The sequence below is a fragment of the Macaca nemestrina genome, chromosome 17 (genome assembly GCF_043159975.1).
Source record: "Macaca nemestrina isolate mMacNem1 chromosome 17, mMacNem.hap1, whole genome shotgun sequence".
Lineage (NCBI taxonomy): Eukaryota > Metazoa > Chordata > Mammalia > Primates > Cercopithecidae > Macaca > Macaca nemestrina.
In genome coordinates this window covers 43,905,766-43,927,840 of record NC_092141.1, presented here as the reverse complement: position 1 = coordinate 43,927,840, position 22,075 = coordinate 43,905,766, and the positions used below count along the sequence as shown (strand labels likewise).

The 22,075-nt window shown below is 40.7% G+C and overlaps 1 protein-coding gene across 2 annotated transcripts in view; it reads left to right on the top strand.

The window, feature by feature from the left end:
- The first annotated feature begins 15,176 nt into the window (after positions 1-15,176).
- The window catches only part of LOC105485140 (schlafen family member 11), a 32,585-nt gene continuing 25,686 nt past the window's right edge, over positions 15,177-22,075 (top strand). Inside the window, exon 1 of one of the 2 annotated variants that reach the window (XM_011747347.3) lies at positions 15,177-15,319. The gene's annotated coding sequence lies outside the window, so the exon portion shown is untranslated. Of the gene's footprint in view, positions 15,428-22,075 lie in introns of both variants that reach the window. The other variant, XM_011747344.3, reaches the window with a different exon arrangement.

Sequence of the window (22,075 nt, the reverse complement as noted above, 5' to 3'; positions counted from 1 at the left end):
CCAAGACAAAACATGACACTCACCCCACACGCACACCACAAAACAAAGAATGGGTAAAAAAGGCACACACACACATTTACAGTTTACAACAAACCAGAATCAAAACCAAAATCAGAGTATCAAGAAATCCAAGCTGAGTTGGAGGTGGGTTCCAAGATGGCCGAATAGGAGCAGTTCCCGTCTATAGCTCCCAGTGTGAGCGACGCAGAAGACGGGTGATTTCTGCATTTCCAACTGAGGTACCGGGTTCATCTCACTGGGACGTGTTGGACAGTGGGTACAGGACAGTGGGTGCAACCCACCAAGTGAGAACCGAAGGAGGATGAGGCATTGCCTTACCTGGGAAGCGCAAGGGTTAAGGGAATTCCCTTTCATAGCCAAAGGAAACTGTGACAGATAGCACCTGGAAAATTGGGACACTCCCACCCTAATACTGCGCTTTTCCAAGGGTCTTAGCAAATGGCACACCAGGAGATTATATCCTGCACCTGGCTCAGAGGGTCCCACAACCATGGAGCCTCACTCATTGCTAGCACAGCAGTCTGAGATCTAACTGCAAGGTGGCAGCGAGGCTAGGGGAGGGGCGCCCACCATTGCTGAGGCTTGAGAAGGTAAACAAAGCAGCTGGGAAGCTCAAACTGGGTGGAGCCCACCACAGCTCAAGGAGGCCTGCCTGCCTCTGTAGACTCCACCTCTGGAGGCAAGGCATAGCCGAACAAAAGGAAGCAGAAATCTCTGCAGATTTAAATGTCCTTGTTTGACAGCTTTGAAGAGAGTAGTGGTTCTCCCAGCACAGAGTTTGAGATCTGAGAACAGACGGATTGCCTCCTCAAGTGGGTCCCTGATTCCCAAGTAGTGTAACTGGGAGGCATCCCCCAGTAGGGGCAGACTGACACCTCGCACGGCTGGGTACCCCTCTGAGACGAAGCTTCCAGAGGAACAATCAGGCAACACTATTTGCTGTTCAGCAATATTTGCTATTCTGCAGCCTCTGCTGCTGAAACCCAGGCAAACAGGGTTTGGAGTGAACCTCCAGCAAACCCCAACAGACATGCAGCTGAGGGTCCTGACTGCTAGAAGGAAAACTAACTAACAGAAAGGACATCCACACCAAAACTCCATCTGTACATCACCATCATTAAAGACCAAAGGTAGATAAAACCACAAAGATGGGGAAAAAACAGAGCAGAAAAGCTGAAAATTCTAAAAATCAGAGTGCCTCTCCCCTCCAAAGGAGCACAGCTCCTCACCAGCAATGGAACAAAGGTGGACAGAGAATGACTTTGATGAGTTGAGAGAAGAAGACTTCAGATGATCAAACTTCTCTGTGCTAAAGGAAGAAGTTCGAACCCATTGCAAACAAGCTAAAAACTTTGACAAAAGGTTAGACGAATGGCTAACTAGAATAACCAATGTAGAGAAGTCCTTAAATGACCTAATGGAGCTGAAAATCATTGCACAAGAACTACGTGACGAATGCACAAGCTTCAGTAAGTGATTCGATCAACTGGAAGAAAGGGTATCAGTGATTGAAGATCAAATGAGTGACATGAACTGAGAAGAGAAGTTTAGAGATAAAAGAGTAAAAAGGAATGAACAAAGCCTGCAAGAAATATGGGACTATGTGAAAAGACCAAATCTACGTCTGATTGGTGTACCTGAAAGTGATGGGGAGAATGGAACCAAGTTGGAAAACACTCTTCAGGATATTATCCAGGAGACCTTCCCCAACCTAGTAAGGCAGGCCACCATTCAAATTCAGGAAATACATAGAACGCCATAAAGATACTCCTTGAGAAGAGCAACTCCAAGACACATAAGTATCAGATTCACCAAAGTTGAAATGAAGGAAAAAATGTTAAAAGCAGCCAGAGAGAAAGGTCGGGTTACCCACAAAGGGAAGCCCATCAGACTAACAGTGAAAGTCGCAGCAGAAAATCTACAAGCCAGAAGAGAGTGGGGGCCAATATTCAACATTCTTAAAGAAAAGAATTTTTAACCCAGAATCTCATATCCAGCCAAACTAAGCTTCATAACTGAAGGAGAAGTAAAATCCTTTACAGAAAAACAAATGCTCAGAGATTTTGTCACCACCAGGCCTGCCTTATGCGAGCTCCTGAAGAAAGCACTAAACATGGAAAGGAACAACCAGTACCAGCCATTGCAAAAACATGCCAAAATGTAAAGACCATCGATGCTAGGAAAAAACTGCATCAACTAACGAGCAAAATAACCAGCTAATATCACAATGACAGGATCAAGTTCACACATAACAATATTAACCTTAAATGTAAATGGGCTAAATGCTCCAATTAAAAGACACAGACTGGCAAATTTGTTAAAAAATCAAGGCCCATCAGTGTGCTGTGTTCAGGAGACCCATCTCATGTGCATAGACACACATAGGCTCAAAATAAAGGGATGGAGGAAGATCTGCCAAGCAAATGGAAAACTAAACAAAAAAAACAGGCAGGGGTTGCAATCCTAGTCTCTGATAAAACAGACTTTAAACCAACAAAGATCAAAAGAGACAAAGAAGGCCATTACATAATGGTAAAGGGATCAATTCAACAAGAGAGCTAACACCCTAAATATATATTCTCCCAATACAGGAGCACCCAGATATATAAAGCAAGTCCTTAGAGACTTACAAAAACACTTAGACTCCCACACGTAATAATGGGAGACTTTAACACCCCACTGTCAATATTAGACAGATCAACGAGACAGAAAGTTAACAAGGATATCCAGGAATTGAACTCAGCTCTGCACCAAGCAGACCTAATAGACATCTACAGAACTCTCCACCCCAAATCAACAGAATATACATTCTTCTCAGCACCACATCACACTTACTCCAAAATTGACCAAATAGTTGGAAGTAAAGCACCCCTCAGCAAATGGAAAAGAACAGAAATTATAACAAACCATCTTTCAGACCACAGTGCAATCAAACTAGAACTCAGGATTCAGAAACTTGCTCAAAACTGCTCAACCACATGGAAACTGAACAACCTGCTCCTGAATGACTACTGGGTACATAACAAAATGAAGGCAGAATTAAAGATGTTCTTTGAAACCAATGAGAACAAAGACACAACATACCAGAATCTCTGGGACACATTTAAAGCAGTGTGTAGAGGGAAATTTATAGCACTAAATGCCCATAAGAGAAAGCAGGAAAGATCTAAAATTGACACCCTAACATCACAATTAAAAGAACTAGAGAAGCAAGAGCAAACACATTCAAAAACTAGCAGAAGGCAAGAAATAACTAAGATCAGAGCAGAACTGAAGGAGATAGAGACAGCAAAAACCCTTCAAAAAATCAATGAATCCAGGAGTTGGTTTTTTGAAAAGATCAACAAAATTGATAGAACACTAGCAAGACTAATAAGGAAGAAAAGAGAGAAGAATCAAATAGATGCAATAAAAAATGATAAAGGGGATATCACCACCGACCCCACAGAAATACAAACTACCATCAGAGAATACTATAAACACCTTTGCACAAATAAACTAGAAAATCTAGAAAAAAAGGATAAATTCCTGGACACATACACTCTCACAAGACTAACCTAGGAAGAAGTTGAATCCCTAAATAGATCAATAACAGGCTCTGAAATTGAGGCAATAATTAATAGCCTACCAACCAAAAAAAGTCCAGGACCAGATGGATTCACAGCCGAATTCTACCAGAGGTACAAGGAGGAGCTGGTACCATTCCTTCTGAAACTATTCCAATCAATACAAAAAGAGGGAATCCTCCCTAACTCATTTATGAGTCCAACATCATCCTGATACCAAAGCCTGGCAGAGACAAAACAAAAAAAGAGAATTTTAGACCAATATCTCTGATGAACATCGATGCAAAAATCCTCAATAAAATACTGGCAAACCGAATCCAGCAGCACATCAAAAAGCTTATCCACCATGATCAAGTGGGCTTCATTCCTGGGATGCAAGGCTGGTTCAACATATGCAAATCAGTAAATGTAATCCAGCATATAAACAGATCCAAAGACAAAAACCACATGATTATCTCAATAGATGCAAAAAAGGCCTTCATGCTAAAATGTTTCAATAAGGTATTGATGGGACATATCTCAAAATAATAAGAGCTATTTATGACAAACCCACAGCCAATATCATACTGAATGGGCAAAAACTGGAAGCATTCCCTTTGAAAATTGGCACCAGACAGGGATGCCCTCTCTCACCACTCCTATTCAACATAGTGTTGGAAGTTCTGGCCAGGGCAATCAGGCAGGAGAAAGAAACAAAGGGTATTCAATGAGGAAAAGAGGAAGTCAAGTCTTTGCAGATGGCATGATAGTATATTTAGAAAACCCCATCGTCTCAGCCCCAAATCCATTAAACTGATAAGCAACTTCAGCAAAGTCTCAGGATACAAAATCAATGTGCTAAAATCACAAACATTCTGATATAGCAATAACACACAGAGAGCCAAATCATGAGTGATCTCCCATTCACAATTGCTTCGAAAAGAATAAAATACCGAGGAATCCAATTTACAAGGGATGTGAAGGACCTCTTCAAGGAGAACTACAAACCAGTGTTCAATGCAATAAAAGAGGACACAAACAAATGGAAGAGCATTCCATGCTCATGGATAAGAAGAATCAATATTGTGAAAATGGCCATACTACCCAAGGTAATTTATAGATTCAGTGCCATCCCCATCAAGCTACCAATGACTTTCTTCACAGAATTGGAAAAAACTACTTTAAAGTTCATATGGAACCCAAAAAGAGCCCACATTGCCAAGACAATCCTAAGCCAAAAGAACAAAGTGGGAGGCATCACGCTACCTGACTTCAGACTATACTACAAGGCTACAGTAACCAAAACAGCATGGTACTGGTACCAAAACAGAGATATAGACCAATGGAACAGAACAGAGCCCTCAGAAATAGTACCACACATCTACAATCATCTGATCTTTGACAAATCTGACAAAAACAAGAAATGGGGAAAGGATTCCCTATTTAATAAGTGGTGTTTGGAAAACTGGCTAGCCCTATGTAGTAAGCTGAAACTGGATCACTTCCTTTCACCTTATAGAAAAATTAATTCATGATGGACTAGACTTAAATGTTAGACCTAAAACCATAGAAATCCTAGAAGAAAACCTAGGCAATACCATTCAGGATATAGGCATGGGCAAAGACTTCATGTCTAAAACACTAAAAGCAATAGCAACAAAAACCAAAAATGAGAAATTGGATCTAGTTAAACTAAAGAACTTCTGCACAGCAAAATATACTACCATCAGAGTGAACAGGCAACCTACAGAATGGGAGAAAATTTTTGCAATCTACTCATCTGACAAACGGCTAATATCCAGAATCTACAAAGAACTCAAACAAATTTACAAGAAAAAAAACAAAGAACCCCATCAACAAGTGGGCGAAGGATATGAACAGACACTTCTCAAAAGAAGACATTTATGCAGCCAACAGACACATAAAAAATGCTCATCATCACTGGTCATCAGAGAAATGCAAATCAAAACCACAATGAGATACCATCTCATGCCAGTTAGAATGGCGATCATTAAAAAGTCAGGAAACAACAGGTGCTGGAGAGGATGTAGAGAAACAGGAACACTTTTACACTGTTGGTGGGGCTGTAAACTAGTTCAACCATTGTGGAAGACAGTGTGGCGATTCCTTGAAGATCTAGAACTAGAAATACCATTTGACCCAGCCATCCCATTACTGGGTATATACCCAAAGGATTATAAATCATGCTGCTATAAAGACACATGCACATGTATGTTTACTGTAGTACTATTCCCAATAGCAAAGACTTGAAACCAACCCAAATGTCCATCAATGATAGATTGGATTAAGAAAATGTGGCACATATACAAAGTGGAATACTATGCAGCCATAAAAAAGGATGATTTCATGTCCTTTGTAGGTACATGGATGAAGATGGAAACCATCATTCTCAGCAAAGTATCACAAGAACAGAAAACCAAACACTACATGTTCTCACTCATAGGTGGGAATTGAACAGTGAGAACACTTGGACACAGGAAGGGGCACATAACACATTGGGTCCTGTCGTGGAGTAGGGGGAGAGGGGAGGGATAGCATTAGGAGACATACCTAATGTAAATGACAAGTTAATGGGTGCAGCACACCAACATGCCACATGTATACATATGTAACAAACCTGCACATTGTGCACATGTACCCTAGAACTTAAAGTATATACATTAAAAAAAAAAAAAAATCCAAGCCAAGTCAAAATCAAAACCAAAGTATCAAGCAATCCAAGTCAAGTCAAAAACAAAAACTAAAGTGCTGGTACAGGCATGCTGTGGGTGAACAGGTCACGCTTCCACTCAAATGGAGTGGTTAAGTCTTACCAAGTTTCAGATGTCCGGACTCCAAGTTCCAGTTTCTTCCTGGTGTTCAGCCACTGTGTTGATCCTTCTTGGGGGCCTGCCACACACTGCTCTGGCGAGGCGTTCCACCAGGGCAATTGCCTATCCCGGAGCGCTCTCAGGACCCGGGTCACTCAAGCTGGCCGGAGTCCCCCGCAGTGATGCTCCACAGGACAGGCCTAAGCTGCCTAAGGGGCTGCCTTGACTGTCCGTTAATCACCTCACTTCCTGGTCAGGGAACCAAGAAGTGTATCAGGACAAGCCGCAGACAAAACCCCTCAGACACTGAGTTAAAGATGGTAGGGCTTTATTCAGCCGGGAGCTTCGGCAAGACTCATGTCTCCAAAAACCGAGCTCCCTGAGTGAGCAATTCCTGTCTCTTTTACGGGCTCACAACTCTAAGGGAGTCTGCGTGAGAGGGTCGTGATTGATTGAGCAAGCACAGGGTAAGTGACTGCGGGCTGCATGCACCAGTAATTAGAATGGAACAAAACAGGACAGGGATTTTCACAGTACTTTTCTATACAATGTCTGTAATCTATAGATAACATAATCGATTAGGTCGGGGTCCATCTTTAACTGCCAGGCCCAGGGTGTGGCGCCGGGTTGTCTGCTTGTGGATTTCATTTGTGCCTTTTAGTTTTTACCTCTTTCTTTGGAGGCAGAAATTGGGCATAAGACAATATGAGGGGTGGTCTGCCCCCTTACTATGAACACCTTTACACACATAAACTAGAAAACCTTGAAGAGATGGATAAATTCCTGGAAAAATACAAGTCTCCTAAATCAGGAAGAATTTGATACCCTGAGCAGACCAAAAACAAGTAGCAAAATTGAAATGGTAATTTACAAATTACCAACAATAAAAAAGTCCAGGACCAGATGGATTCACAGCAGAATTCTACCAGACATTCAAAAAAGAATTGGTACTAATCCTTTTAACACGATTCCACAAGATAGAGAAAGAGGGAACCCTCCCTAATTCATTCTATGAAGCCAGCATCACCCTAATACCAAAACCAGGAAATGACATAACAAAAAAGAAAGCTACAGACCAATATCCTTAATGACCATAGATGCTAAAATCCTTAACAAAATACTAGCTAACCAAATCCAACAACATATCAAAAAGATAATCCACCATGGTCAAGTGGGTTTCATACCAGGGATGCAGGGATGGTTTAATATATGCAGGTCAATAAATGTGATACACCACATAAACATAATTAAAATCAAAAATCACATGATCATCTCAATAGATGCAGAAAAAGCAATCTACACAATCCAGTGTCATTTTACAATAAAACATATCAGCAAAATCGGCATACAAGGGATGAACCTTAATGTAATAAAAGCCGTGTATAACAAACCCACAGCCAACATAATACTGAATGGGGAAAAGTTGAGAGCATTCCCTCTGAGAACTGGAACAAGACAAGGGGGCCTACTCTCACTACTCCTCTTCAACATAGTACTGGAAGTCCTGGCCAGAGCAATCAGACAAAAGAAAGAAATAAAGGACATCCAAATCGGTAAAGAGGAAGTCAAACTGTCACTGCTGACGATATAATCATTTACTTTGAAAACCCTAAGGACTCTTCCAGAAAGCTCCTAGAACTGATAAGACAATTCAGCAAAGTTTCCAGATACAAGATTAATGTACACAAATCAGTGGCACTTCTATATACCAACAGCGACCAAGCAGAGAATCAAATCAAGAACTCAACGCCTTTTACAATAGTTGCAAAAATAAATAAATAAATAAACAAAATACTTATGAATATACCTAACCAAGGAGTAGAAAGACTTCCATAAGGAAAACTATAAAATACTGCTGAAAGAAATCATAGACAACACAAACAAATGGAAACACATCACATGCTCATCGATGGGTAGAATCAATATTGTAAAAATGACCATATTGACAAAAGCAATCTACAAATTCAGTGCAATTCCCACCAAAACACCACCATCATTATTCACGGAATTAGAACAAAACAATTCTAAAATTCATATGGAACCAAAAAAAGAGCCTGCATAGCCAAAGTAAGACTAAACAAAAAGAACAAATCTGGAGGCATCACACTACCTGATTTCAAACTATACTATAAGGCTATAGTCACCAAAACAGCATAGTACTAGTATCAAAATAGGCACATAGACCAATGGAACAGAATAGAGAACCCAGAAATAAATCCAAATACTTACAGCCAACTGATCTTTGACAAAGCCAACAAAAACATAAAGTGGGGAAAGGACACCCTTTTCAACAAATGGTGCTAGGATAATTGGCTAGCCCAATGTAGGAGAATGAAACTGGATCCTCAGCTCTCGCCTTATACAAAAATCAACTCAAGATGGATTACGAACTTAAACCTAAGACATGAAACTATAAAAATTCTAGAAGTTAACATTGGAACAACCCTTCCAGACATTGGCTTAGCCAAGGATTTCATAACCAAGAACTCAAAAAGCAAATGCAATAAAAACAAAGATAAATAGCTGGGACCTAATTAAACTAAAGAGCTTTAGCACAGCAGAAGGAACAGTCAGCAGAGTAAACAGACAACACACAGAGCGGGAAAAATCTTCAAAATCTATAAATCTGACAAAAGGCTAATATCCGGAGTCTACAATGAACACAAACAAATCAGTAAGAAAAAACAACAACAACAAAAAAACTCCATCAGAAAGTGGGCTAAGGACATGAATAGACAATTCTCAAGGAAAGATATACAAATGGTGAATGAACATATGAAAAAATACTCAACATCAGTAATGATCAGGGAAATGCAAATCAAAACCAAAGTGCGATACCACCTTACTCCTGCAAGAATGGCCATAATAAAAGAGTCAAAAAACTCTTTAGATGTTGGTGTGGATGCGGTGAACAGGAAACACTTCTACACTGCTGGTGGGAATGTAAACTAGTACAGCCACTATGGAAAGCAGTGTGGAGATTTCCTAAAGAACTAAAAGTAGAACTACCATTGGATCCAGCAGTCTCACTCCTGGGTGTCTATCCAGAGGAGAAGTCAATTATTCGAAAAAGATACTTGCACACGCATGTTTATAGCAGCAAAATTCACAACTGCAAAATCATGAAACCAACCCAAATGCCCATCAATCAATGGGTGGATAAAGGAACTGTGATATCTATAGATATACATATAACAGTAGTATTCCATCGTGTGTGTGTATATATATAATATGTGATATGTATATATGATTATTCCACATATATACGGATATATATATGATATATGATATATATTCCATATATATTATGTGGAATTATATATGTGGAATAATATATGTGGATAATATATGTGGAATAATCATATATATGAATATTCATATATATCACATATAATATGTGATATGTATATATGATGGAATATATGTGATATGTATATATATGATGGAATAGATATATCATATATCACATATTATATATATACACACACATGATGGAATACTACACAGCCACAAAAGGAATGAATTAACAGCATTTGCAGTGACCTGGATGAGATTGGAGACTTATTCCAAGTGAAGTAACTCAGGAGTGGAAAACCAAACATCGTATAATCTCACTGATACGTGGAAGCTAAGCTATGAGGAGCAAAGGCATAATAATAATGTGGTGGACTTTGGGGACTCTGGGGGAAGTGTGGGAAGGGGACAAGGGATTAAAAGACAACAAATACGGTGCAGTGTATACTGCTTGGATGGTATGTGCACCAAAATCTCACAAATCACTGCTAAAGAACTTACTCATGTAACCAAATACCACCTGTACCGCAATAACTTATGGGGAAAAAGTCTATTGCATGTTTATAAAGCAAAAACAGGTAGGACAAATAATATTTTTATAAAAACAGGAAGAATATAGGAGTCATAAGGAAAAGTCCTTTTTTGGTTTATTATCTATATGTTTTTGTTCCCATTTCTTCAGTGGTAGCTCTAGGGCTTACAATTTGCACCTTCAACTTACCACAGTTTAGTCATAGTATATGACTTTGTGAACTATGTAAGAGCTTTACAACAATACACACCCATTTCCTCTATTTCTAAAAATAAAATATTTCTATTATAAGCACCACAATACATAGCTTTATTCCTTTAAAAAATTAATTATTTTAAGAATAATTTTCAGCACAGTGGAGGAAGTAATGCTACCCCGCAGAGTTGGCGTGTGTTCTAGATTCATCCTGGCACCACCATGTCGAAGGTTTCCTTTAAGATCATGCTGACATCTGACCCGATGTCTGATGCCATACAAAGTACTCTGTGTTCCTGAGAGTACACCTTTCACAGCAGTCTTAAAGTTTGCAGCCGAAGAATTTAAAGTTCATGCTGCAACAAGTGCAGTTATTACCAATGATAGAATAGGAATAAATCTTGCACAGACTGCTGGAAATGTTTTTCTAAAACAGGGTTTAGAACTGCGGATTATTCCTAGAGATCATGTTGGAAGTTGTGAATATCTACTACTTGGGCTGGGCGCGGTGGCTCACGCCTGCAATCCCAGTACTTTGGGAGGCCGAGGTGGGTGGATCACGAGGTCAGGAGTTCAAGACCAGCCTGGCCAAGATGGTAAAACCCCATCTCTACTAAAAATACAAAAAAATTAGCTGGGCATGGTGGCACGCGCCTGTAATCCCAGCTACTCTGGAGGCTGAGGCAGACAACTGCTTAAACCTGGAGGGCCGGAGGTTGCATTGAGCCGAGATCGCGCCACTGCACTCCAGCCTGGGCGACAGAGTGAGACTCTGTCTCAAAAAAAAAAAAAAAAAAATCTGCTACTTGGAACATACGATTTGGAACTTATGATTGCCTTTCAGAATAAATATTGGTATTTTTGTGGAAATCAGGCATTTAGCATACTATGAAAACACCAAGAGTCAATGAACAATGAAAGGTGACTCATCTGTTTTTTTTTTTTTTTTTGGTCCATACTTTCCATATGAAGAGGTAATGCATAAGAATTAAGGCTCCTACACTCACAGAAGATCATAGTCTTTGATTGCTACCTCACAACACAAACAGGTAGTTCACGGTGGGGGGGTGGGAGGGGCGGGGAAATGAATTAGCGGAACTGTGTTAACTGGAAGCTTCTGATAATTTTATTTTTTAGAACAATTTGGAACATTAAAATGTACTGAGTCATATATTCATCTGAGTTAAAAATATAAAAAGAATTATGGATCTTAGATGGCAATTTGCTTGATAGCATCTGATTTGCACACTCATAGTTTGATTTTTAATTAAATATATAGGTTATGATGAAGTCAATAGACGTATCAGTGAACAGTTAACTATATTAAATTTTTATAATTTACTTTTTTAAAGATTCAGACCTCATGTATTATATAAATTTCAGTTTAATATCCATCAAAAAAATTAAAATTATAATCTAACTCTTATATGTATAAATTGATGTCTCATACCAGGTTTTAATGTTGGACTTGCAGAATCCAGTACTTGTAATGGTGGGAATTCACAATAAAGTAGAAGCATCCTTTGCTGAGTTATAGATTCCTTTATCAATCTCTTTTGATACAACTTTTAAAACAAGTATCTTCAAGAAACCACTGGTGTTTTGAGGATAATATTTCTTTTTTTTTTTTTTTTTTTTTTTTTGAGACGGAGTCTCGCTCTGTCGCCCAGGCTGGAGTGCAGTGGCCAGATCTCAGCTCACTGCAAGCTCCGCCTCCCGGGTTCCCGCCATTCTCCTGCCTCAGCCTCCCGAGTAGCAGGGACCACAGGCGCCGCCACCTCGCCCGGCTAATTTTTTGTGTTTTTAGTAGAGACGGGGTTTCGCCGTGTTAGCCAGGATGGTCTCGATCTCCTGACCTTGTGATCCGCCCGTCTCGGCCTCCCAAAGTGCTGGGATTACAGGCTTGAGCCACCGCGCCCGGCGAGGATAATATTTCTAAATAGCATTCAGGACGATAATATTATTGCACAGAAGATCTGATGATTAAAAAAGCAACAACAAAAGCTCAAGGAAATGCAGATCGAAAGTGCTGACGAGTTATATTTACTGAAGATCCAACTTTTAAGGAAGTTCTGAGATTAGTCACCCATGTGAATAAGAAGCCAGGAAAGGAAAGATGGGGAAGTCCAGATGACCAGGCTTCTGTTAAGGAGGAAAGCAACAGAGGAAAGCAGTGAAGGGGAACAGAAAGGTGTAGCAAAGTGTTACAGAAAAGCCGACTGGATAGGCAAAACTGCAGAAGGTAGAGGTTGGGGAGAACTGAAAGGGAAAACAAAATACTTGACATAGTCTGAAGTAGTAGAAGGCAATTAGAGAAAACTAAGTATCTACTGGCCTTGTCAACATACAGACTTCAAACTACCCCTTATGAGAATCCAAAGAATGATGTAAGGGAAGATTTTATTTGCCCTTCCAGAAGAAATCAGTATCTATGTAAATACTGAAAGATGAAATCAAAGCTCATAATGATTCAGAATCAGTGCTTGCCCTGCTGTATTCTGAATGGTGAACTCTGGAAGCAGGGATTGTGTCTGTCTGGCTCTTTTTTAGAGCTGGAAATGTAGTGGCTTTCATTAAACACTTGCTGTGAAGTCTCTCTAAGACCAATTGTTACCTTAGTATGTTTCAATAGCTTCTCTATCATAGGCCCTAGGTTCATTGGGGGAAAAATATATAAGAAAATTCAACAGAATCAGCATTTGAAGTGTGCCATTGGTAGTTGTTTATGAAGTTACCAGATATTCATAAAAGTGACAAATGAACAGCAGGATTATGAATTATCAAAGGAAAAAACATTTGCTGAGGTGAAAAAATCTGACGTTTGGGGAAGTTTTTATTTTTATAAACAAAATCTGATGTTCAAAGGCTCCTGTTTCTTACAATAACTATTGAGCCTCAGTTAACCAGAAATTTATGAACACTCATTTCCTGACTTTTTGCTTTAATTTTTTTCTCCACTCTGCAAACACAACAGTTTGCCTGCTGTGTTGCAGAAATAAATTTATGTTGTCCTCTGCCATAAAGTGATGTATTTAATATTTTTATTCTTTGTTTTTGAAAATTATGAGTTTCTAAAAACGTTTTATTAAACTAGACATTTTGTTATTAAATAAATGTGATCTGTAATTTGTGCAGAATGATTTGAGGTATTGTATTTAGTTTACATGCATTTTGGGTTCATAATTAATATCCGATGAAAATACATTTTGTCGTATTGAAAAAAGAATAATTTTAAGTGCAAAAGGATTTTTTATATTTATCTACATATTTACTATCTTCTGGGCTCTTCACTGTTTTTTGTAGGTCTGAGTTTCATTCAGGTATCATTTTCCTTCCACCTAAAACACTTCCTTTAATATTTTTTCATAAGAAAGATCGGCTGGTGACAAATTCCCTCAGATTTTCAGAACTCCTTTTTTTTGTCTGAAGTCATTACTTTGCCTCCATTTAGGTAGGTCTCTTTTTTTTTGTGGTTGTTATAGGTTGTTATAGGATCCTAGGTTGACAATCTTTTAGCACGTTGTAGATGCATAGTTCCGGATTCGGTACAGGTTTGCACAAACTATCTGTAAACAACATGTTAAAGAAAAATGGAGAAGCTGGAATGAGAGAATACGAAGATTTACTGAAATGAAAAGGTGGTCATTGAAAGAAAGTGGGTTATGAAACAGCATGAACATTATGACCTCATTGTAACAAACGTGCGTTACATACATATATGTGTAATATATACGTACGTGTATCCATATACACATTGTGTATATATACTGCAATTCGTTTTACTTACTTACTTTCGCCTCCACTGGAGCCTGTATTAATCAGCCCAGCATTAACCGCTGCTCGCACCTTTGGGCCACTCAGCATCAGTGAGAACTGGGCCTCAGACAGAGCCGCCCGGGACATCCGCGAGGGTCCCGCAAGGCTGGCAGCACGGAGCCCGGCCAAGGGCGAGCTCTCGGCCAAGGATGGGGAGTTGACCAAAGAGAGGAGGATTACAAAATCCAAATACTCGGACAGGTGCTAAATACTCGGGCGGGTGCTAAAGACTGCAGTAGGGCAGAAAAGCAGAACGCTGGCTGGTTTCTTTCGTATCACGAGCAGTGTGACAGTTACCGGGGTTGACCAAACACAGCGCACCGGCCGCCGTTAAATCCTACTCTGGCTCGGGGTCTGCGGAGCCTGCCCTGGCCGCAGACTCCATAAACCCAGCCAGGAACCAAGAGTGGACCAATCTGCACACCTGCCCCATTTGGCAAGGGAACGGAAGCGGAGGCCCGAAACAGAAGCGGAGGCCCAAATTCTTGCCCCGGTCTCCAAGACCCACTTTCTGGGGCGTTGGGGAGAGAAGCTCAGCTTGGGGTCTGGGCAATTCGAGCGGGTTGGAATGGGAAAGCTCTAGCGAGAGCTCAGGTGGACTCTCCGAGGGGTACCTGGAAGGTGGGACCGCAGGCACCGGGAGAGAAGAGGGTGCGAGGAAGGAACCGGCCCACCCCGTTGGAAGCGCAGGAGCAGACGGCTGCGTGGGCCTGGGAAGCTCTTCTCTTTCTTCATAATCTTTATTCTTTGTTTTAGTGTAATCCAGATAGATCAATAGACAGATGATAGGGAGGGAGGGTTGGATGGAGGGAGCGAGGAGACGGAGGAAGGGTGGCAAGAAGGGGGAGGAAAAAAAATCCCCAAATTCCCCGAAACTAAGACACGTGGCAACAGTCAGGAAGTTGGGAGCTTCCAGAAAATTAAACGCTGCAGAGTTCGCGGGCTTAGTAGACCCGCCCATTGGCGCGTGCATCCTCTGCGTGGGAAGTGCACAGGATGGCGCCAACCCGCTAGTATATAAGGACCCGACCTGGGCGCTTCCAGAGAAACGCGAAGGGGGCTTCGGACGCGCTGGAGCTTGAGAGGTAAGAGAGGGTCCCGGCCCCTAGCCTGGGACTCCGGAGTTCCGTTTCTACCCGTGCTTCAGGGTCTAGTCCAGCTGAATCCCCGTTGGGCTGTAACTCGAATGCCAGGTTCGAGAAGAGAGCAGCACCCGCCCCACCTCACTCCAGCCAGGGTGTGGGGTGTTGGGGGTGTGGGGAGGGGCTGGAGGGGTGCGGAGGGTCTGGGGGTGGAGTGGAGTGGGGGTATCTGTGCTTTTCTCCCCTGCCTGGGGGCCCAGCTAGTTTGCTCAGCAGGTTGCCTGAAAAGCGGGCTATGGAGGACTGGGAGGCGGTGCGCGGGTGGATAATGGCTGCGGAAGGCATTGGGGGCGGGGCGGGCCTGACCTGTGCACCTGCTCCCGCTAGAAGTTGGAAGAGCCCCTGGCCAGCGAGCAGCGGTTTCTGGGGGGCGCGGAGCAGGAACCGAAGCCTGGGAGGTCACAGGGTCAAGTGCACCTTGGTGGCTCCCAGGGCTGCAGGTTTCAGGCTTCAGAGTTCTTGGTATTGTAGACTTGAGAAACTAGTTCTACAGGTTTCGTGTGACCGACCAACCGCTCTAAACTATGTCCCTTAATATAGAAACTTACAGCAGAATTAGAATTGCCATTACCCTGCGGGGAGGTTTATAATCTAGAGAGGGGAGAAATGAGAAAAATGTCTCCCTGTGGACAAGATCTGTAGAATACACGTGCTATCCAAGAAGGACAAAGAGCTCTATGTTTTAGTTTTCCAAGAGGGCACGTCTGTCGCAGCCCACTTTTCTTTCTTTTCTTTTTTTTTTAAATTAATTTTTAATTTCTGTGGGTACATAGTAGATGTATATGTTTATGGGTTACATGAGATATTTTAATACAGGCATGTCATGTTTAATAATCACATCAGGGTAAATGGGGGTATCCATCACCTCAAGCATCTGTCCTTTGTGTTACCAACAATCCAATTATGCTCTTTAGTTTTTTATCTTATTTTATTTTTGTAGGTACATAGTTGATGTATATATTTATGGGGTACATGAGGTGTTTTGATACAGACATGCAATGTGAAATAAGCACACCATGGAGAATGGGGTATCCATCCCCTCAAGCATTTATCCTTTGAGTTGCAAACGATGCAGTTACACTCTTTAAGTTATTTTAAAACATACGATCAAGTTATTATTGACTGTAATAACTGTTGTGCTATCAAACAGTAGGTCTTATTCATTCTTTCTTTCTTTTTTTTTTTTTTTCGAGACAGAGTCTAGCTCTGTCGTCCAGGCTGGAGTGCAGTGGTGCGATCTTGGCACACTGCAAGCTCAGTCTCCCGGGTTCAGGCCATTCTCCTGCCTCAGCCTCCCGAGTAGCTGGGACTACAGGCGCACACCACCACGCCCGGCTAATTTTTTGTGTTTTTTAGTAGAGACGGGGTTTTACCGTGTTAGCCAGGATGGTCTCGATCTCCTGATCTCGTGATCCGCCTGCCTTGGCCTCCCAAAGTGCTGGGATTACAGGCGTGAGCCACCACGCTCGGCCATTCTTTCTAATTTTTTTGTACCCATTAACGCTCCCCACCTCATCCCTTCCCTTCTACCACCCTTCCTCAGGTAGTCATCCTTCTGCTCTTAGAATAAAATTGTTTTGATTTTTAGATGCCACAAATAAGTGAGAACATGCGATGTTTGTCTTTCTGTGCCGGGCTTATTTCATTTAACCTAATGATTTCCGGTTCCATTCGTGTAGTTGCAAATGATTGGATCTCATTCTTTTCTATGGCTGAATAGTACTCCACTATGTATATGCACATCATTTTCTTTTTCTTTTTTTTTTTTTTTAGGTTTAATATTTTTTTTAAAATTTATTTATTACTATTATACTTTAAGTTGTAGGGTACATGTGCATAACGTGCAGGTTTGTTACATATGTATACTTGTGCCATGTTGGTGTGCTGCACCCATCAACTCATCATTTACATCAGGTATAACTCCCAATGCAATCCCTCCCCCTCCCCCCTCCCCATGACAGGCCCCTGTGTGTGATGTTCCCCTTCCTGAGTCCAAGTGATCTCATTGTTCAGTTCCCACCTATGAGTGAGAACATGCGGTGTTTGGTTTTCTGTTCTTGTGATAGTTTGCTAAGAATGGTGGTTTCCAGCTGCATCCATGTCCCTACAAAGGACGCAAATTCATCCTTTTTGATGGCTGCATAGTATTCCATGGTGTATATGTGCCACATTTTCTTAATCCAATCTGTCACTGATGGACATTTGGGTTGATTCCAAGTCTTTGCTATTGTGAATAGTGCTGCAATAAACATACGTGTGCATGTGTCTTTATAGCAGCATGATTTATAATCCTTTGGGTATATACCCAGTAATGGGATGGCTGGGTCATATGGTACAGCTAGTTCTAGATCCTTGAGGAATCGCCATACTGTTTTCCATAATGGTTGAACTAGTTTACAATCCCACCAACAGTGTAAAAGTGTTCCTATTTCTTCACATCCTCTCCAGCACCTGTTGTTTCCTGACTTTTTAATGATCGCCATTCTAACTGGTGTGAGATGGTATCTCATTGTGGTTTTGATTTGCATTTCTCTGATGGCCAGTGATGATGAGCATTTTTTCATGTGTCTGTTGGCTGTATGAATGTCTTCTTTTGAGAAATGTCTGTTCATATCCTTTGCCCACTTTTTGATGGGGTTGTTTGTTTTTTTCTTGTAAATTTGTTTCAGTTCTTTGTAGGTTCTGGATATTAGCCCTTTGTCAGATGAGTAGATTGCAAAAATTTTCTCCCATTCTGTAGGTTGCCTGTTCACTCTGATGGTAGTTTCTTTTGCTGTGCAGAAGCTCTTTAATTTAATGAGATCCCATTTGTCAATTTTGGCTTTTGCTGCCGTTGCTTTTGGTGTTTTAGACATGAAGTCTTTGCCCATGCCTATGTCCTGTATGGTATTACCTAGGTTTTCCTCTAGGATTTTTATGGTATTAGGTCTAACATTTAAGTCTCTAATCCATCTTGAATTAATTTTCGTATAAGGAGTAAGGAAAGGATCCAGTTTCAGCTTTCTACTTATGGCTAGCCAATTTTCCCAGCACCACTTATTAAATAGGGAATCCTTTCCCCATTTCTTCTTGTTTTTGTCAGGTTTGTCAAAGATCGGATGGCTGTAGATGTGTGGTATTATTTCTGAGGACTCTGTTCTGTTCCATTGGTCTATATCCCTGTTTTGGTACCAGTACCATGCTGTTTTGGTTACTGTAGTCTTGTAGTATAGTTTGAAGTCAGGTAGTGTGATGCCTCCAGCTTTGTTCTTTTGACTTAGGATTGTCTTGGAGATGCGGGCTCTTTTTTGGTTCCATATGAACTTTAAAGCAGTTTTTTCCAATTCTGTGAAGAAACTCATTGGTAGCTTGATGGGGATGGCATTGAATCTATAAATTACCTTGAGCAGTATGGCCATTTTCACGATATTGATTCTTCCTATCCATGAGCATGGTATGTTCTTCCATTTGTTTGTGTCCTCTTTTATTTCACTGAGCAGTGGTTTGTAGTTCTCCTTGAAGAGGTCCTTTACATCCCTTGTAAGTTGGATTCCGAGGTATTTGATTCTCTTTGAAGCAATTGTGAATGGAAGTTCATTCCTGATTTGGCTCTCTGTTTGTCTGTTACTGGTGTATAAGAATGCTTGTGATTTTTGCACATTAATTTTGTATCCTGAGACTTTGCTGAAGTTGCTTATCAGCTTAAGGAGATTTTGGGCTGAGACAATGGGGTTTTCTAAATATACAATCATGTCATCTGCAAACAGGGACAGTTTGACTTCTTCTTTTCCTAACTGAATACCCTTGATTTCTTTCTCTTGCCTAATTGCCCTAGCCAGAACTTCCAACACTATGTTGAATAGGAGTGGTGAGAGAGGGCATCCCTGTCTTGTGCCAGTTTTCAAAGGGAATTTTTCCAGTTTTTGCCCATTCAGTATGATATTGGCTGTGGGTTTGTCATAAATAGCTCTTATTATTTTGAGGTACGTTCCATCAATACCGAATTTATTGAGTGTTTTTAGCATGAAGGGCTGTTGAATTTTGTCAAAAGCCTTTTCTGCATCTATTGAGATAATCATGTGGTTCTTGTCTTTGGTTCTGTTTATATGCTGGATTATGTTTATTGCTTTGCGAATGTTGAACCAGCCTTGCATCCCAGGGATGAAGCCCACTTGATCATGGTGGATAAGCTTTTTGATGTGTTGCTGAATCCGGTTTGCCAGTATTTTATTGAGGATTTTTGCATTGATGTTCATCAGGGATATTGGTCTAAAATTCTCTTTTTTTGTTGTGTCTCTGCCAGGCTTTGGTATCAGGATGATGTTGGCCTCATAAAATGAGTTAGGGAGGATTCCCTCTTTTTCTATTGATTGGAATAGTTTCAGAAGGAATGGTACCAACTCCTCCTTGTACCTCTGGTAGAATTCAGCTGTGAATCCATCTGGTCCTGGACTTTTTTTGGTTGGTAGGCTATTAATTATTGCCTCAATTTCAGAGCCTGCTATTGGTCTATTCAGAGATTCAACTTCTTCCTGGTTTAGTCTTGGAAGAGTGTAAGTGTCCAGGAAATTATCCATTTCTTCTAGATTTTCCAGTTTATTTGCGTAGAGGTGTTTATAGTATTCTCTGATGGTAGTTTGTATTTCTGTGGGGTCGGTGGTGATATCCCCTTTATCATTTTTAATTGCATCGATTTGATTCTTCTCTCTTTTCTTCTTTATTAGTCTTGCTAGTGGTCTGTCAATTTTGTTGATCTTTTCAAAAAACCAACTCCTGGATTCATTGATTTTTTGGAGAGTTTTTTGTGTCTCTATCTCCTTCAGTTCTGCTCTGATCTTAGTTATTTCTAGCCTTCTGCTAGCTTTTGAATGTGTTTGCTCTTGCTTCTCTAGTTCTTTTAATTGCAATGTTAGAGTGTCAATTTTAGATCTTTCCTGCTTTCTCTTGTGGGCATTTAGTGCTATAAATTTCCCTCTACACACTGCTTTAAATGTGTCCCAGAGATTCTGGTATGTTGTATCTTTGTTCTCATTGGTTTCAAAGAACATCTTTATTTCTGCCTTCATTTCGTTATGTACCCAGTAGTCATTCAGGAGCAGGTTGTTCAGTTTCCATGTAGTTGAGCGGTTTTGATTGAGTTTCTTAGTCCTGAGTTCTAGTTTGATTGCACTGTGGTCTGAGAGACAGTTTGTTATAATTTCTGTTCTTGTACATTTGCTGAGGAGTGCTTTACTTCCAATTACGTGGTCGATTTTGGAGTAAGTACGATGTGGTGCTGAGAAGAATGTATATTCTGTTGATTTGGGGTGGAGAGTTCTATAGATGTCTATTAGGTCTGCTTGCTGCAGAGATGAGTTCAATTCCTGGATATCCTTGTTAACTTTCTGTCTCGTTGATCTGTCTAATGTTGACAGTGGAGTGTTGAAGTCTCCCATTATTATTGTATGGGAGTCTAAGTCTCTTTGTAAGTCTCTAAGGACTTGCTTGATGAATCTGGGTGCTCCTGTATTGGGTGCATATATATTTAGGATAGTTAGCTCTTCCTGTTGAATTGATCCCTTTACCATTATGTAATGGCCTTCTTTGTCTCTTTTGATCTTTGATGGTTTAAAGTCTGTTTTATCAGAGACTAGTATTGCAACCCCCGCTTTTTTTTGTTCTCCATTTGCTTGGTAAATCTTCCTCCATCCCTTTATTTTGAGCCTATGTATGTCTCTGCGTGTGAGATGGGTCTCCTGAATACAGCAGACTGATGGGTCTTGACTCTTTATCCAGTTTGCCAGTCTGTGTCTTTTAATTGGAGCATTTAGTCCATTTACATTTAAGGTTAAGATTGTTATGTGTGAACTTGATCCTGCCATTATGATATTAACTGGTTATTTTGCTCGTTAGTTGATGCAGTTTCTTCCTAGCCTCGATGGTCTTTACATTTTGGCATGTTTTTGCAATGGCTGGTACCGGTTGTTCCTTTCCATGTTTAGTGCTTCCTTCAGGGTCTCTTGTAAGGCAGGCCTAGTGGTGACAAAATCTCTAAGCATTTGCTTATCTGTAAAGGATTTTATTTCTCCTTCACTTATGAAACTTAGTTTGGCTGGATATGAAATTCTGGGTTGAAAATTCTTTTCTTTAAGAATGTTGAATATTGGCCCCCACTCTCTTCTGGCTTGGAGAGTTTCTGCCGAGAGATCTGCTGTTAGTCTGATGGGCTTCCCTTTGTGGGTAACCCGACCTTTCTCTCTGGCTGCCCTTAAGATTTTTTCCTTCATTTCAACTTCGGTGAATCTGGCAATTATGTGTCTTGGAGTTGCTCTTCTCGAGGAGTATCTTTGTGGCGTTCTCTGTATTTCCTGGATTTGAATGTTGGCCTGCCCTACTAGGTTGGGGAAGTTCTCCTGGATGATATCCTGAAGAGTGTTTTCCAACTTGGTTCCATTTTCCCCCTCACTTTCAGGCACCCCAATCAGACGTAGATTTGGTCTTTTTACATAATCCCATACTTCTTGCAGGCTTTGTTCATTTCTTTTTCTTCTTTTTTCTTTTGGTTTCTCTTCTCGCTTCATTTCATTCATTTGATCCTCAATCGCAGATACTCTTTCTTCCAGTTGATCGAGTCGGTTACTGAAGCTTGTGCATTTGTCACGTATTTCTCGTGTCATGGTTTTCATCTCTTTCATTTCGTTTAGGACCTTCTCTGCATTAATTACTCTAGCCATCAATTCT